We start from the raw sequence: 16,290 nt of genomic DNA on the forward strand, positions 1-16,290 counted from the left end.
AGTATACAAGAAGCGGATCCGAGAAGATATGGGTCCTGGTTTAGTCCAACCCGCAATTCCTGCCACTGCCACATTCGAGCTGAAGGGACACATATTGACAGCACTGAAGGACATCCCATTTTTCGGGAAGGATCATGAGGATGCTTTTAAGCATCTAGACGAAGTCAACGACATTGCGGATTACTTCAATGTCCCAAATGTCACCAGAAATACAGTCTTGCTTAGGATGCTTCCCATCACTTTCAAAGGAGCTGCTAAGGAGTGGTTAAAAGCACTCCCACCGGGTACAATCACCACTTGGGCTCAAATGCGTGAGCAATTCCTGGACCAGTTCTGCCCGCCATCCAAGATAGCCAAACTCAAGAAGGCGATAGCCAACTTTGAGCAACAACCGGGGGAGTCACTATACGAAGCATGGGAGCGGTACAAGGGCTTACTCAAAAATTGCCCTCAACATGACCTAAATGTGCAACAAGAGATGTCAATATTTTATGATGGGGTCAATGTGATGACAAGACAACTCCTTGATTCTCAAGGACCGTTGACAAAGAAAAATCCAAGGGAGGTTAAGGAGCTAATTGAAGAATTCGCGAAACACTCCCGCGAATACCATAACCCGAGGCAAGACGGAAGCAAAGGCGGTGGAGGAGCCCAAACTGAAGAAATTGCAGCTGTCATGGCCATGCTAAATAACATGGATCGCCGGATAACACAAATGGACCAGTCGATACATGCCATAAGAGTGGGGTGCGAGTGATGTAGTGGTCCACACTTGACCAAGGACTGCAATATGGATGAGTTTGGGAACAGAAAAGCTCAAGTGTGCTACTCTAGTGGGGATAAGTTTGATGACGACTGGAGGAAACCGAAGAAGGAGTGGCTGCCATATGAAGAGTATAAGAAGCAAAAAGAAGAGAAGTATAGGCAGACAGGTCGAGGCTTTTACCAAAAGGAGCATCCACCAATCGAGAAGAAACCCGACCTACAGACCATTTTGATGAAGTTTATGGAGGCTTCGGAAAAGAGACATGATGCCACGGATTCCGCTATCATGGAACAACAAACATTTATAAAGAACCAGCAAGCCTCCATCCATAACCTTGAAGTACAATTTGGTCAACTAGCCACTTTAGTTCATGAAAAATTGTCCCCGAAGAATCCCGAAGTAAAAGCCCAATCTCACGTAATGGCCATCGACACTGAAGAAGATACAATATCTGAGTTCCTGGAGGCGTTGGAAGAAGAACCGCAGCAGCCCAAGAAATCAAGGATCGAAAATGGAGAAAATGCTGAACCAGGCTCGCCACGACGTGGCACGCCTCTGGCCACGACGTGGCGCAAGTCTAAGCAAAAATCTTTTGAGCATATTCCAGATTATCATCCACCTATGCCATTTCCCACCCGTGCAACACTTAGTCAACTGGAGAAGGAACATTTAGAGTTTGTGAAGCATGTGAAGGGGATTCCAATTAATACTCCCTTTGTTGAGACCTTATCCAAAGCTCCCGAGAACCAGAAATTACTACAAGACTTGATAGATACGCGAAGGCAATTAAAGAAGCAGTCTACAGTGATTCTAAGTGAGCAAACTTCAAAAGTTGTGTTGGGAGAAACACCAGAAAAGATGGGGGATCCTGGACGCCTCACTCTTCCATGTGAGTTTGGGAATAAAATGAAGGTTAATGCTTTAGCCGATTCCGGGGCTAGCATTAATCTAATGCCTTTTTCATTTTATCAAAAATTGGAGATTCAGAAGATGAAGGCTACAAAAATGAAGATTCACATGGCGAACCGTTCGGTGACACAACCCCGAGGCATAGTGGAGGATATTTTGGTGAAAATTGGAAAATTTGTTTTTCCAATAGACTTTGTAGTCTTGGACATGAAAGAAGATCCGGATGTTCCGATAATCCTTGGTCGGCCATTGCTTAACACTGCTGGTGCCCTTGTTGATATCCGCGAGTCCAAGCTCACTTTGAGGGTCGGGGATGAAGAAGAAGTCTTCGGGATAAGAGATGACTTTCAAGCAGATAAAGAAGAGGTGTTCACGATTAATGAAGAGAATGAACTAGAAGATTTGGAAAAGCTTATGGAAGAAGAGATAAAGGCAGTTCATCAAGACAAGAGGACAAAACCAAGGGCATCTGTTCCGTATTTGATTGAAGTCATAGCTTACAAGAGCCCGCCTTCTTGGGTGAGCAAAGAGGACGTGGAAATGACAAGTGATGAAGAGGAAGTCACTTCAAAAGTAACAAGGCCGGTGGTGAAAGAAGAGGAGAATGCTATGGAGTGCAAGGAACAAACAAAGGGCACAAAACGCAAGCATGAAGAAGATGGAAAAGCTAAAAAGGAAAATTCAAAGAAAGCGTATAAAAGAAGAGTTCAAGCTTATAAACGGCGGTTCAAAGAACAAAAGATCCTAGTGGTAGACTCTTCCGAAGATTCAACGTAGAAAGCACGGAGTCCAGCTCAAGACTCCAAGAAAAAGAAGCGCTTCTCGGGAGGCAACCCGAGTTTGGTTTGCATTTTCTTTTTTTTAATTTTTCTTTTCTTTTCTTTATTTTTAATTAGGAAAGACATCAATTCATCATCTAAAAAACCGGTAATAAGTAGAGAATTAGTTGTAGGGAACTTTAAATAATGAATGATATGCAAAGAAATTAGTTAATATGATAAACGTTATTAAAAATTTTGCATCTGACAGTATCCACGACGTGGGCATAGCCCAGCCACGTCGTGGGTTAAAATAGAATGCACGATCTTAAGAAAAATTTAAGGTCCACGACGTGGGCATAGCCCGCCACGTCGTGGCCTTTAAAAATCAGGGGGGGACCAATTGCTTAAAACCCTTTGACCGAGAAACCTTATCCCCCACTTGGAGACTGCCGCACTCACGGGAACATCACAACCCCACAGCCAATTTCTTATTATACTTCCAATTTCCTTGCAAGATCTTCCTAATTACTCCATTTGGTATGTGTTTTACTCATTATTTTGCAGTTATTTCTTCCAATTTCAAGTTTTCGTGATTAGGGTTTGAATGATTCACGAAATTGGTTGAATCTAGTGGCTGAGTTTAGATTGCATGTTATTTAAACGTCCATAGGAACAAACCCCAAGCACTATTTGTGTGGAAATCGCTTGTAAAAAAGACCGATTCGGCAACTGTGTGCGATGCGGCCCACGACGTGGTGCAGCCTGGTCACGTCGTGACTTATGGCAGACCAATTTTATATGTTTTAATGTGTTATTTGTTTGCTGCTTTGGTTTGCTTTTGTTTGCAGAAATGGGACCACGACAATCTGTTTAGCAGGAAGAGGACCCGATAGATGTAGCAAGCATACATCCTCTATACCAGTTTCCTCAAAACATTCCCCGACCGTTGCTAACAACCTACGAGAATCGGCTTGGATGGTTATACAATAGGGAGTTTGCAATAGCCCCAATTATTGATTGGGGATGGCTTGGTAGAGTGGGAATGGTAGTGGAGTTGGAACGTTATTGGTCGAAGACTTATGTTGGAGATTAATTTTCGTTCACTTGTCACGGGTGGAGGAATTTATTCGCCATTCAAGAACCCGTGTACCGGGAATTGTCAGTAGAATTTTTCTCTACCGTATGTTTCGAAGAGCGCACCCTTGATGTCACCTACAATAGGGCACTTGTGTTTCGTTTGGGTGGTGTATATCGTGAGTGTAGTCTTCGGGAGTTTGCTTGGCGTATGGGGCTCTATACGGAAGTGGAGACGCAATCTCCGTTTTTTATCCCTTTCTTGCTTGGATGTGTGCGGGATTTTGCTCCGGGTACTTTGGATGTGCAGTTTTGGCGGGGCATTTCTAACCATGAGTACAACACTCGTGACTCGAGTGAGTCACAAATTCGGAATCCTATTTTCCGATTTTTGCACCGCCTTATCACGTTTTCAATCAATCACAAGCATCATGGTGATAAGGTCCCCATCCAGAATCTATTTTATTTATGGACACTTATTACCCCGGGGGTTTGCTGTGATTTGCCTTATATGTTGGCGAGGTTTATGGGGAAGAAAGCGGCCAATTCTAGGCCTGGGAGCCCGATTACTGGGGGGCATTTGGTTACTCGCCTGGCTAGGTCATATCATATTTTGGCCCATGACTTTGTGAGGAATCTTACTCGATTCCCGGACACAAACTTGACCATTCAAGTCTTGGGTGTGATGCGAGCGGTGGTGAATATCGGGGGTCGTTTTGTTATACCACCGATCAATGACGAGCAGGAGGAGGTGCAGCCGGGACAGAAACCACCAGCCAGGCCGAGGCGTCGGAATGTGCGGGCTAGAGGTGAGGTCGAACGAGAGCGTGTTGCTTCGCAGTATGTGCAGGGAGTGCCCACTGACCCTTTTCAGAGTCGGGTGGGAACATATTTGGATAATCTACTAGGTCATGCTATTTACCATACCCAGCTTACTGAGGGTATTTATTCACATTTGGGTGTGACCCGACCACCTTCTATGCCACCACAGTATCCCTATTTTCCGAAATGGGAGGAGCTATGGCATCCGCAAGATGATGGAGCAGGGCCAAGTGGAGCACAAGATCAAGATGATGATTGATTTTATTTCTTTTGTTTTGTTTTTGAGTAGTTTTTTTTTATGTTGACTTTGGTGTGTGATGTAAAACTTTATTGAGACTATTATGTTACTTTTTGTTTCTTTTGGGTTGATCTAATTTTTCAGATTAGCGTTGGAATTCTAACGAGCATAGAAGGTTAACTTTCGAGTCGTGTTTGTCTAGTCAAGGAAGCTTAGAGTCGTGAATCGGAACCCACAATTCAAGATAAGTGTGGGGTATATTAGGAGAGAGGTTATAGTTGGGAAATATATTTGCATAGAAGTGTCGGAAACCAGTTAGCCATTGGTCAAAGTTGCTAGAGTAAATAAAGCAAACAAGTCATTTTCTGCTGAGGCTCAGTTTCCACGACGTGGACTCCTTGTGCCACGTCGTGGCGCTCTTGCAGTTTGTAGTAGTTTACCTTTTTGGTGTTCGTGGTTTCAACCCATATCACGACGTGTCCAGATATATGCCACGACGTGATCCAGTTTATCATTGCCACATTTTTCCTTACAAATACCCACTTTGAAGAATTGAAGTTTCGAGTCCTGTTCGTGGGTTATTTACGTATTCAACCAGTTCTACACCGAGTTTCTATTTTTGGAAGTCCAGTTGTACATTGTCCACGCTTTTGGAGATGCTCACGCCACTATCCCAGGGGAGTCTGTTCCTTTTTCTCCCTTTTCTTTAATTTTGATTTGTTTTTATACATACAATGAGGGCATTGTATGAAATAAGTGTGGGGTAGGGGTAGAAAAAGTAAATTGCTAGAAAATTTTGAAAATATAAATTTTTATTAATTGAATTTAGTAGTAATAATTTGAGCTATAATTGCTAGTATTATGCGGGATAATCCGATGAAAGTTCAAATGTTTAGTTGAACCAATACACGTTATAGTGCATTTGTGGCCTCCCTTATTTTAGTGAAATCATGGAACAAAAACACAACCCCGCTTGGTTTGAGGGATGCAATATGTTTAGCAGCCTAAACCTGAAATGTATCCAGGAAAATTATTATCATTAACCAATAAAGGTTGAGGTTGAGCGCCTCTGCTTAAGCATGTAGGTTTTGAGTGAAAAAAGAGAGGTACATGTTAAAAAAAAAGATAAAGAATTACGGAAAGAAAAGTGTGAAGAATTTTGGAGCAAATAAAGTGAAGATCAAAAGATCAAAATTCTCAAGAAATCTAAAAAGTTGAAGATACCAGAAATCAAATCAACAATGGTGGTGAATTCAAAGAGATCAAAGATCAAATGTCAAAGAATTGAAGAATTCCAAAAAGAGCTCCATAGTGGTATCGAAAAATTGTAATTCTAGTTTATGTATGATTAGGTTGCTCAACTAAAAATACCTTGAGGTTGGGAGGTTTTCTAAGGATGGATTCGGAGGGTTGCATAAAATGAGCATTGTTCGGAAAAAGTGGGTGAGTGTTTATGAAGATTGTGAGTATTTAAAGTATGGGGGGGTACTTTAGGAGAATTTTAGACACAAATGCATGCGTTGAGGTTTTGGCATAATGGCTTAACTAGAGTCGGATTGTTCTGTGTAGTGTTAGTAATTAAGAATTAAGTTTAAATTTGCTTGAGGGCAAGCAAAGCCCAAGTGTGGGGTATTTTGATATTGCCATATTTATACTTATTTTTAGGCAGTAAATAAATTGATAACATGTTTAGAATAATGATACTTATGAGTTTAAATTGTTATTTTCAGTCAATACAAAGGATTTTTGAAGAAAGGGACCAAAGGTGACAAAATTGGGAACATGGGAGGCTTGGAAGACAAGAAAATAATAAATTCACGATAAGAGCTAAATTCACGACGTGGCGATGACGCCCACGACGTGGCACGGGTGTTCCAGAAGATAAACATCGCGACGCGGAGGATTTCCTTGAAGGATACAGATTGTTTGAAGCCCACGATGTGGCGCAAACTAGCCACGACGTGGTGCGAGTTTTTAAGGATTATATAAGTTCTCCTGATTATTACGAAAAGGGAGACTTTTGGCAGAAGAAAAAGAGTTCCAGGAGACGAATAAGAATGAAAGAAAGGTTCTGGAAGAGGGTTTTCAACACCAAAAGAAGTAAAGGTTTATTTTTAGAACATGTCTTTTATTAGTTTTAGCTGTGTTAGTTTAATTACTATGATGAGCAGCTGAATCTAGCTACTCTTGTTTAGCTAGATGAAGCTTTAAACTTATGAATAGTTATATGATTATGGATTGAGCTTAGTTGGTAAAAATTTGCTTGTGTTTGATTTGTATAATCTAGCATGTTAAAATTTGTTATCTAATTGCTTAATTGCAGGTTCTGTGTAGCTTAGTGACCATTAAACTGCATGAACTTGTTTACCTAATAATTTAGTGAACATTGAATTGTTAGAGCTAGGATTGACCAATCTTAGTTAATAATTAGAATAAATAAAGTTTAGCTGTGCTAGAGAACGTGAATTGTGATCATAATTGCGTTTACACAACAAATCTTACATAGCATATTTACATCTACAGTTAGTTCTGTGTTTAATTATGTGTGAACATACATGGTTTGACATGAATTAGTTAAGTATTGGTAAGATAGAAATAAATTACTAATATAACTAAAAACCAACTTAATAATCCGTAATCGTTAGCTAGCCATAAGGGAGAAGTGGATTCAAACTAAACAAGAGTGTGTTTTTATTTATTGAATTTGATTTAAGTTCATCTGATCTTGTAAAACCAGATAAAACCCCTTATTAAACTTGTTAAATAAATTAGGTTAATTTAATAGTAAGTAAATTAATTAGAACACCGTTCCCTGTGATCAACACCCGACTTACCCAAGCTATACTATAATCTGACTAAGTACACTGCCTATAAGTGCATAGATAGTTAAGTTTGTTAGATTATAAATATTAAAATTAGTGGGTACTTTTGTGCACATCACTCTTGTTTGTGACTGGGATGCCGAGGATCACAAAGCGGGTGTGAATAACCATGCAAACTTACATGGTGCCCTCACATGTTACAGTCACCTATTCGATGTGCCGGTAAACCACACACGCTCCACCGAACTATGACAAACATTGAGTAACCCTTTGCTACCTTTGCTTAGAACCATTTAGTGTGCTGGTAAACCACACACGCTCCACTAACGTCTTTGCAAGGGCACAAAGTGTAATTTCATGGAATTGCATCAATTCACTTTTGCCTAAGTAACTAAGATTGGGAATTTTATGAAAACATTTAGTTACTTTTATATTTCATTATACTTATAATGGAAGGTTTTGTCCTTTCCTACCCGTTCGGCTAACGACCCTCCACTAGTCAAGAGTGCGGTGGGTAAGAGTGGATACCCATTCAATCGCCATTTTATAGGCAATTTCCTTAAACACCCCTTATAGACAAGCTTCGTGAATGAGGCCTACTAACGGTAAGACTGACTTTTACTCATACATATATATAATGTTAGACTTTTAATGTTATATACATAGTATAGGGTGTATTTTATACTTTTAAAATACTAGGTGGTCTAATTTAACAATTATACTTTTAATTCAATTAAATTGTAAACCTAAACTTTTATGGATTTATTAAACTTCTTTTAATTATACACCATAAGGGAGTGATTTGAACTATTCAAAACATTACTAGGGTTTTAGAATTTAACATTCCCAATTAAACTTTTTAATCAACTTTTAAATTCCAAAACCTGAGGGCAAGTTTTGAAACCTTTTTTCAAAACATTAGGGTTTTAACTATTTAAATTTCAAAACTACAAAACTATTGGGTTCAAATTTAAACAATAAAACCTAAAGGGCAAAATATGAAACTTTTCATAACAACAAGGATCAAATACCAAATAATCTAAACTAACATTTAATTATATAATTATCCATATTTGATTTGTTTAATGATTTCTTGCAAAACAATTTATCAATTTACTCAAAATAATTAATCAATTATCTTATAAGGAAACAATTATCTTATTAATTGATAAATATCTTCAATTAGATCAAAAATATAGTCAAATATATCAAATAATCGGATTAATATTGATCTAACATGATAAGGTAACTATCCCAATGCAAAGACAACAAGAAATCCCGAAATAAGCTCTATTGGACGAGTTGACTCGTCGAGTCAAGCCTGGACTCGTCGAGTCACCTTGGACTCGGCGAGTTCAGCTATGGACTCGGCGAGTCCAGCCTCCAAAACACCAAAAATCGAATTTTTCAGATATACAATGCATCAATACAATTGAAACTAAGCTAGGCTCTGATACCACTGATGGGTTTTGGTCATAAGACATCCTATGTGCTCTACAAACCCTAATGCTTGGATCTAGGTTTCTCTATTGTGCATGCTTTGAATCCAAGACTATAAACCCTAATTCTAGCATATGGAAATCAATATTAACATATAATTAGGTTTATGATATTACCTTGATTGTTATGTAGCAATAACAATCCCAATTCCTCCTTGAATTGCCTTTGGAAGGCTTAGAGTCACAAGTGTCACTCCTCTAATGGCTTACAAACACCAAGAGCAAATGGAGAAGGTATAAAGAAAGAGGAGAGGTGTTAGAATTCGTCTCTAGGACTTCTTGGGAAGGGTTGGACGAATTCATGAGCCTTAGGGGGTTTATATAGGTGTAAAGATTAGGGTTTTAGTCCTTATCCTTATCTAGTTGCTTGCCCACCAAGTAACCATAAGATAAGTCTTAGAAAAACCCTTATCTCTTGGCCTTGAACGATTTTAAGGATATCCTTATCCTTGAATTCGTCCATCCTTTAACAAGGATAACCATTGCCCTATTTTGCAACTATCACATAATTACAATTCAGCCTCTCTAGTTTAATTAATTATACTTGATCACAAAATTAATTCTTAATTAATTATTGACCAATATTAATTAAACAAATATGATTTCTCCTTTAATATATTATTCTTATAACATATTAATAAATCATAATAACCTCTCTCTCTTTATTTATTTCTCCAATCAAGTTGCTTAGGTGAAGGCAACCCAAAAGGACTATGCACCATCGGGTCAAGTACATACCAAAATAGTTATGGACTTAGACACTAATCCAACATAAGCGTACAGTGAAATATCTGAGTCGTGAAGTATAAGCGTACAGTGAAATATCTGAGTCGTGAAGTATAAGCGTTCAGAGTGGGATAATCGAATCGTGAAGTATAAATGTACCAAGTACAAGTGTATCACGAAGTAAAGACGACAATAAGTGAAGTAACAGTGTCTATCAAGTATAAGAGGCTACAAGTATAAGCGGTATAGAGACAAAATCCGGTATAAGCGTATCGCGAAGTGAAAGCATTATCGAGTATGGGTTTAAAATAAGTAAAAGTGAAGCAGCAGTAACTAACAAGTAAAAGTACATATGAAAACCTTGGAAAAACCTTTATACTCAGGAAAATCGCATTTTGTATTCTTTGGTAAAATAAGAGTGAAAACCTTTAGAAATCTTTGGGAACCTTTCATAAATCAGTTTGAAAATGGAACTTTGATAAAGCAGTAAAAGTAAGAACATGAACAAGTGAAAACCTCTTAGAAAGTTATTTATAGTGTCCTACTCGGCAAAACAGTGTACCGTGTGGTAAAATCTGGTGCATGCGGGTTATCAATCATATGTGATTGATATGATAACAGGCATGTTTAACTTGTATTCCCCCCTATAAAACATGTAAAAACATTTAAAAAGGTTCATTCAGGGGTATGAACTCACCTGGTGTAAGTAGGTCCGACGAAGGTGTCGTTTGGGCGTTCGGTGTCATGCAAGGACTTGAACACACACAATGACCTATTTAACATATGATAACATATGTTCACATACAATTAGCATATTTAATACTAATGTGACATCCCCAAAATCTCGGCCAGAAAAGACTGATTTTCATTTATGCTTTTAAATAATTTTAGAGTAAATCCTTTTGATTTGAAAGAGTTGCAGAATTTGTTCCCAAAACAAAACATGACAAAATAATATTTATCAAAGCATTTCATCAAGAGATGCATTTTCATTATATAATCAAAACTCGGGATGTCATGTTCCGATACAGACCATAAAGCATAAACGATAACATTACAAGTCATTCAACAAATATATACATATACAGACTTATAAACAAAACAACTTGATGTTTCAACCATCTTATGCCCTCGCGCCACTACCTGTAATACAAATAAAACTGTCTGGGTCAGGCTTGGGAGCCTGGTGAGCATATAGGGTTTTCAACCCACAATAAATTAATTATATTTAATTTCACCAACCAATCACTATCCCGATTACCCATTCCCGTTATCCTCACTTTACGTCCCTAAAACAACATCTATCTCAAGGGACCTAATCTAGGATTTTCATCGGGACAGACATCACTGTTAAGGGGTTTCTTCAACAATAGATATCCTAAACGCAACCATGAGGGGGATAGAGTACACCGGTGAACACATCGTTCACAACACCTACAGGTTATGAACCTGCTAGCGTTCCACAAGACTGTCTAAAAGGAGTCTGTGGTCGTTATCCATACTCCGCTAAATAACTAGATCAACAACAACAACATCAAGGCCTCTCATCTGTTTATTACACACCAACTATCTACCCATGTTCTACCCAACATATTAGTAGATAAAAATATATATTTTCATACATAGTTTAAAACATGTATATCATTTTCAATCAATATATATTCCACATAACAGATGAGGCATATCCACATAACACGTATTTCATAGAAAGCAATTCAGATCTATGAGATGGAAGAGGGTGAATATACATTCACACACATAACAACAAATTATACACATAACACGTATTTTGTATAAAATACTTCATAATCATGCGTTAGAAGAAAGTAACTACGCACTTACACATGTAAACAACAATATACTTAATACACTGGAACCATACTTGTATTATTATCGTGTTTATGAAAGGTAGTATACACTCACTTGATCAGAAGATGATCGGACAACACTACGACTTGCAGAAGTAGTAATCCTCAGCAGATCTGGAAGATCTCTACAAAAATCGAACTTCTCGTGGGCAGAGATTCGGCTCAGGAACCGCACTTCTTGGGATCTTCGGGATCTCGGGACTTGCCTCGGGGATCGAGAATAATACCAGGGCTTCGGGGTATTTCTGGCACGCAAATCGATGCAAAACGGGAGAGAGAAGAGAGAAAATGAACAAAAGAATCGGCTGCCCTCGCATCCTATTTATAGGAGGCTGGAGCCTTGGAGTACGCGGGGCGTACAGGCGTACGCGGGGCGTACGCGTCCGAATTCGTCACTGCTTACGTATCCGAAGTCCTCGAGTGCGAGTGTCGACATCATCGGAGTACGCGGGACGTACACGAGTACACGGGGCGTACTTCGGATCGGACCGCTGACTCCCCTTCGGATAATGCCGGATTTAAAGATTTAATTTAAATACAAAATTTTTAATAAACTTCAGAAATTCATATCTTCTTCATACGGACTCCGTTTTCGATGTTCTTTATATCCACGCGAAGGTGAGACTACGCTCTACAACTTTCGTTTAGACTCCCTCAGCTAATTTTAAATTTATTTTTATTATTAATTATTAATAGGCCGGGACAGAAACTTTCGTTATAAATTCATAACTTCTTCGTTTGACGTCCAGTCTCGCCTAACTTTTTATCGCTTCGATACCAACAACGAGACCTTCGATCCTTGTTTAGATTGCTTCGGCTAAAAACCGCTCGATCTCAAATCGAGTATTTCAGGCTGCATACCGCTAAGTCGAAACTTCGATAAATCATAACTTCCTCATACGAAGTGAGATTTGGGCGTTCTATATATATTCAGAAACCTCGTTTCAACTACTACAACATTAACCAAAGATATTAAGTTTATTTTACACATAAATTTTGACGCTTATTTTTATTCTTAATTAATCAAACCACATAATTAAGCAATTAAGCACAAAACACATAATACTCAAATAATACACTTCTATTATTTTCACAACGGGTTACAAAGGTTAACCTAGACTATTACGTTGCTAAAAATGGCAAGCCCGGAAACACAGGCGTTACAACTAATTAAACAAATATACGCGCTCACAGGAGCGGAAAACACTTTGGTTAAGTGTTTGGGTGTCCCGGGTAGTGTTTAAGGGTGTTAATGGCTAAGGAATGGAGCTTACTATCCAAGAGTACACTCCCAATGTTGTGTTTACGGCCCAGGGACATCTCACCATGAGTTTACAGCCATAAACTCATGGTGATGGGTTCTAGGGTGTTTAAGGCTTCTACTTGCATCATGGAATTATTCTAAGCACTTTTCCTAAAAGGCATGAGTGGGTTCAAGGCTCCTAAGGGCTTTATATTGGAGTTTATGGCCTAGGGACACTCCTAAGGGAGTTTACGGCCGTAAACTCTCACCCTTAGAGTTTTGTGAAGTTTCAAGCCCCTAATACCTTTCTAACAATTTATAATGAAGTGCGATGCTATTTTGGGGGTTTAAATCTAACATTTGGATGTGTTTTGGGGAGTTTACGGCCTAGACACTTGCTTGGGCCATAAACTCCTTTTAGTCCCTCCATTTCTTGTGTTTAAGCTCTTAAATCCTTCCTAGTATTTTATGTTAAATGTCGAAGGCCATTTGGGGAAGCAAAACCACACTTTGGGCATGATTTGGAGTGTTTACGGCCTTGGTATAGACCTGGGCCGTAAACTCCTTTTTATCCTTCATTTTGATGTGTTTAATTGATCCAAACCCCAAATACTAAGTCCCTAAATTATGTATGAATCCTAAGGGTGGGTTGGGAGTGTTTTTGGGGCATTTTGACATGGTTTAGAGGGGTTTACGGCCTAAGCATGTGCTTGGGCTATAAACTCTCTTTTATGCCCTCAATCATTGTGTTTTGATGATTAAACACTCCTAGGCTAGATCCCTAATTAGTTTCCAAGCTTAAGGGCAAGTTTAAAGGCATGTTTGGTACCATTTTAGGGGTTTACGGCCCTAGAGTGTTCCTGGGCCGTAAACTCCTTATCCCATGCCTTCTTGGATGGTTTTTGGGCTATAACTACAGCTAGTAATGTTTAGAACAAGCTAGGGTAATCGGACTTACAATTTGGAAGCGTTTGGTTGCGGATTCATGGCGAAAACGGGTCTAGAGAGAGAGTATAGAGAGAGAGTGTAAAAAGTCTCCAATGGACTCCACTCACCCTTACATAGGGTTCATAGTCGGGGCTCAGTGAAATTTTACCCGATACTGCCGTTAAACGGGGCTTTTGGTCGCACCCGATTTAGTGATCATAATAATAAAACTTAACATTTTCCAAATAATTGGAAATGTGTGTCCTGTGTTTTTATTTCCTTTTATCACGACTTAACGACATGTTAAATGTAACCAAATGGAATGTTTATTAAATTGACGCCCTCTAATTAACGGAACTTTTATACAGTGGAATATTCCGTTAACAGTAACGGGGAAATGTAACGGGACAACTTGGGTTGTCACAATGCGAGGTAATATGTAACGATTCTTGACGGTTAGTTTGTTTAGTTTTCTGTAGTCGACGCATATACGAAATGATCCATCCTTCTTCTTCACGACCAAGACCGGTGTTCCCCAGGGTGAGAAGCTTGGTCTAGTAAAGCCCTTGCTGAGCAGTTCGTTCAGTTGACCGGATAGTTCCTGCATCTCAGCTGGTGCTAGACAATAGGGCGATTTGGCTATGGGGGGTAGCTCCTAGAACTAAGTCGATTATGAACTCGACTTGACGATGTGGTGGTAATCCTGGTAGTTCTTCTAGAAAGATGGCGGGAAAGTCGCATACTTCTGGGATGTTATTTATGTCTTTAGTCTCTTGGCTCATATCAACAACATGAGCAAGGAATGCATGACATTCGTTTCGTAAATACTTCTAGGCTTGTATACTCGAGATGATACGAAGGTTCGTGCCGGGTTTGTCGCCATAGATAACTAGGGTTTCACTAGTCGGCAGATTAAGGCGAACTGCCTTCTCGTAACACATGATGTCGGCACGATGAAGACTCAACCAATCCATGCCGATAATGACGTCGAAACTTTTAATTGAGACCGGCATGAGGTCAACTGGAAATGAGTGGCTATCTAGAGGTAGAGTACATCCTATGTATATACTGCTAGTGCTCTCAGTCTTTCTGTTAGCCATTTCTACAGTGAACGGTTCTTTTAGTGCACGTGGTTTTTGTTTAAGTAAGTGAGCAAATTTTTGGTTCACGAAACTCCTCTCCACTCCAGTATCAAACAGTATACATGCATATGAGTTATCGAGGAGAAACGTACCAGTGACCACTGTGGGGTCAGCAACCGCTTCCTCGTGACCTATAGCCAAAACTCTTCCCACTCTGCCAGTGTTCCATGCATTCGGGCAGTTTCTCTTGTAGTAACCCACCTCGCCACATCCGTAGCAAGCCTGACCCTTACCAACGTCGGGGACTTGGGTGATTGACCTTGCTGGAGCCTTGCAGAAACGGGCAGTGTGTCCTTTCCTGTTGCAATTAGCGCACTGCATTTCCCGGTAGGGTCCGTTGTGGTGGAAGCTGCACTTGGGCAAGCTCCCAACATACTGTTTCATCGACGCAGTAGCAGTAGGCACTTAGGCAAGCTCCCAACATACTGTTTCATCGCAGCATGAACGGCCATGACCTGCTACTTTTTGGCAGAGTTTTGCGCCGCATTATTCTTCTTGTTATCCCAGAATTTTCGCTTGTTATCAGCGGCTTTGAAGGGTTCTGGAATGGCCAGGGTTGTTGTTGTAGTTGGGGTGCGGACTCCGTGATCGATGAGCCGTTGTGCCAGTCGCTTGGCACTGTCGAAGGTAGTGGGGTTTGAAGCTAAGACATTTCCTTGAAATGGAGGCACCAGCCCCCAGATATACCTCTTGACTTTCTTTCCCTCAGTAGGGACCATTCCAGGACATAGTGCCAGCAGATCGTTGAACCTGGCATTGTAGGCCACTATGTTGGAGCCCTTCATGGTTAGGCTCCAGAGTTCCTGTTCAAGCTTCTGAACCTCGCCCCTCAGGCAATACTCCTCGATCATGAGCTCCTTCAGATCTTCCCAGCCCATAGCATTTGCCACTATTAGAGTTAGTGACTTGACATGGCTATTCCACCATGTCAAGGCTCTGTCCGAAAAGGTGCAGGCAACAAATTTAACTTTCCTTCCTCCAGACACGAACAGATCTCAAAGATCGATTATGTATTCTCGAACCATTGCGAGAGAGCAATGATTCCGACAGTCCCGTTGAAGGACCTGGGCTTGCAGTTGGTGAAGTCCTTATACGAGCACTCTCTAGAGTGCACTGGAGCATCACCTTGAGTGGAATGCATGGTTGTTCCACTCCCGCTAGTACCACTAGCACTGAATTGAGCTAAGGCTACCATGACAGCCGCATTCACCGCAGCTTGGATTGTTGCTGGATTGTATTGTGGAGGAGTTGGTGGTGGTTGAGTTGGAGTTATCGGAGGATTGCATCTCATTGATCGACGTGGAGGCATCTTTCAACTGAAAGTTTACAAAGATGAAGATATTGGTAAGAATTCAATTGAGAGTACAATGAGAGTGTTCCATGGACTAAGTCGCCATAGCCCAATAAAACAGATGAGAGTATGATTGTGATGAAGCTCTAACAATAGAATTATGAAATCAATTGGAATTAGATTCCCATGAGAGTAGATGTCT

General features: G+C 40.0%; 1 non-coding gene across 1 annotated transcript; it reads right to left on the minus strand.

Moving 5' to 3' along the window:
- Window positions 1-355: 355 nt before the first annotated feature.
- On the minus strand, window positions 356-462 carry LOC128131435 (small nucleolar RNA R71). The gene has a single exon (XR_008229351.1). It is a non-coding gene; the product is annotated as a small nucleolar RNA R71 (small nucleolar RNA).
- Between the last annotated feature and the right edge of the window lie 15,828 nt (window positions 463-16,290).

This window comes from Lactuca sativa, chromosome 1 (genome assembly GCF_002870075.4).
Source record: "Lactuca sativa cultivar Salinas chromosome 1, Lsat_Salinas_v11, whole genome shotgun sequence".
NCBI classification, from domain to species: Eukaryota; Viridiplantae; Streptophyta; class Magnoliopsida; order Asterales; family Asteraceae; genus Lactuca; species Lactuca sativa.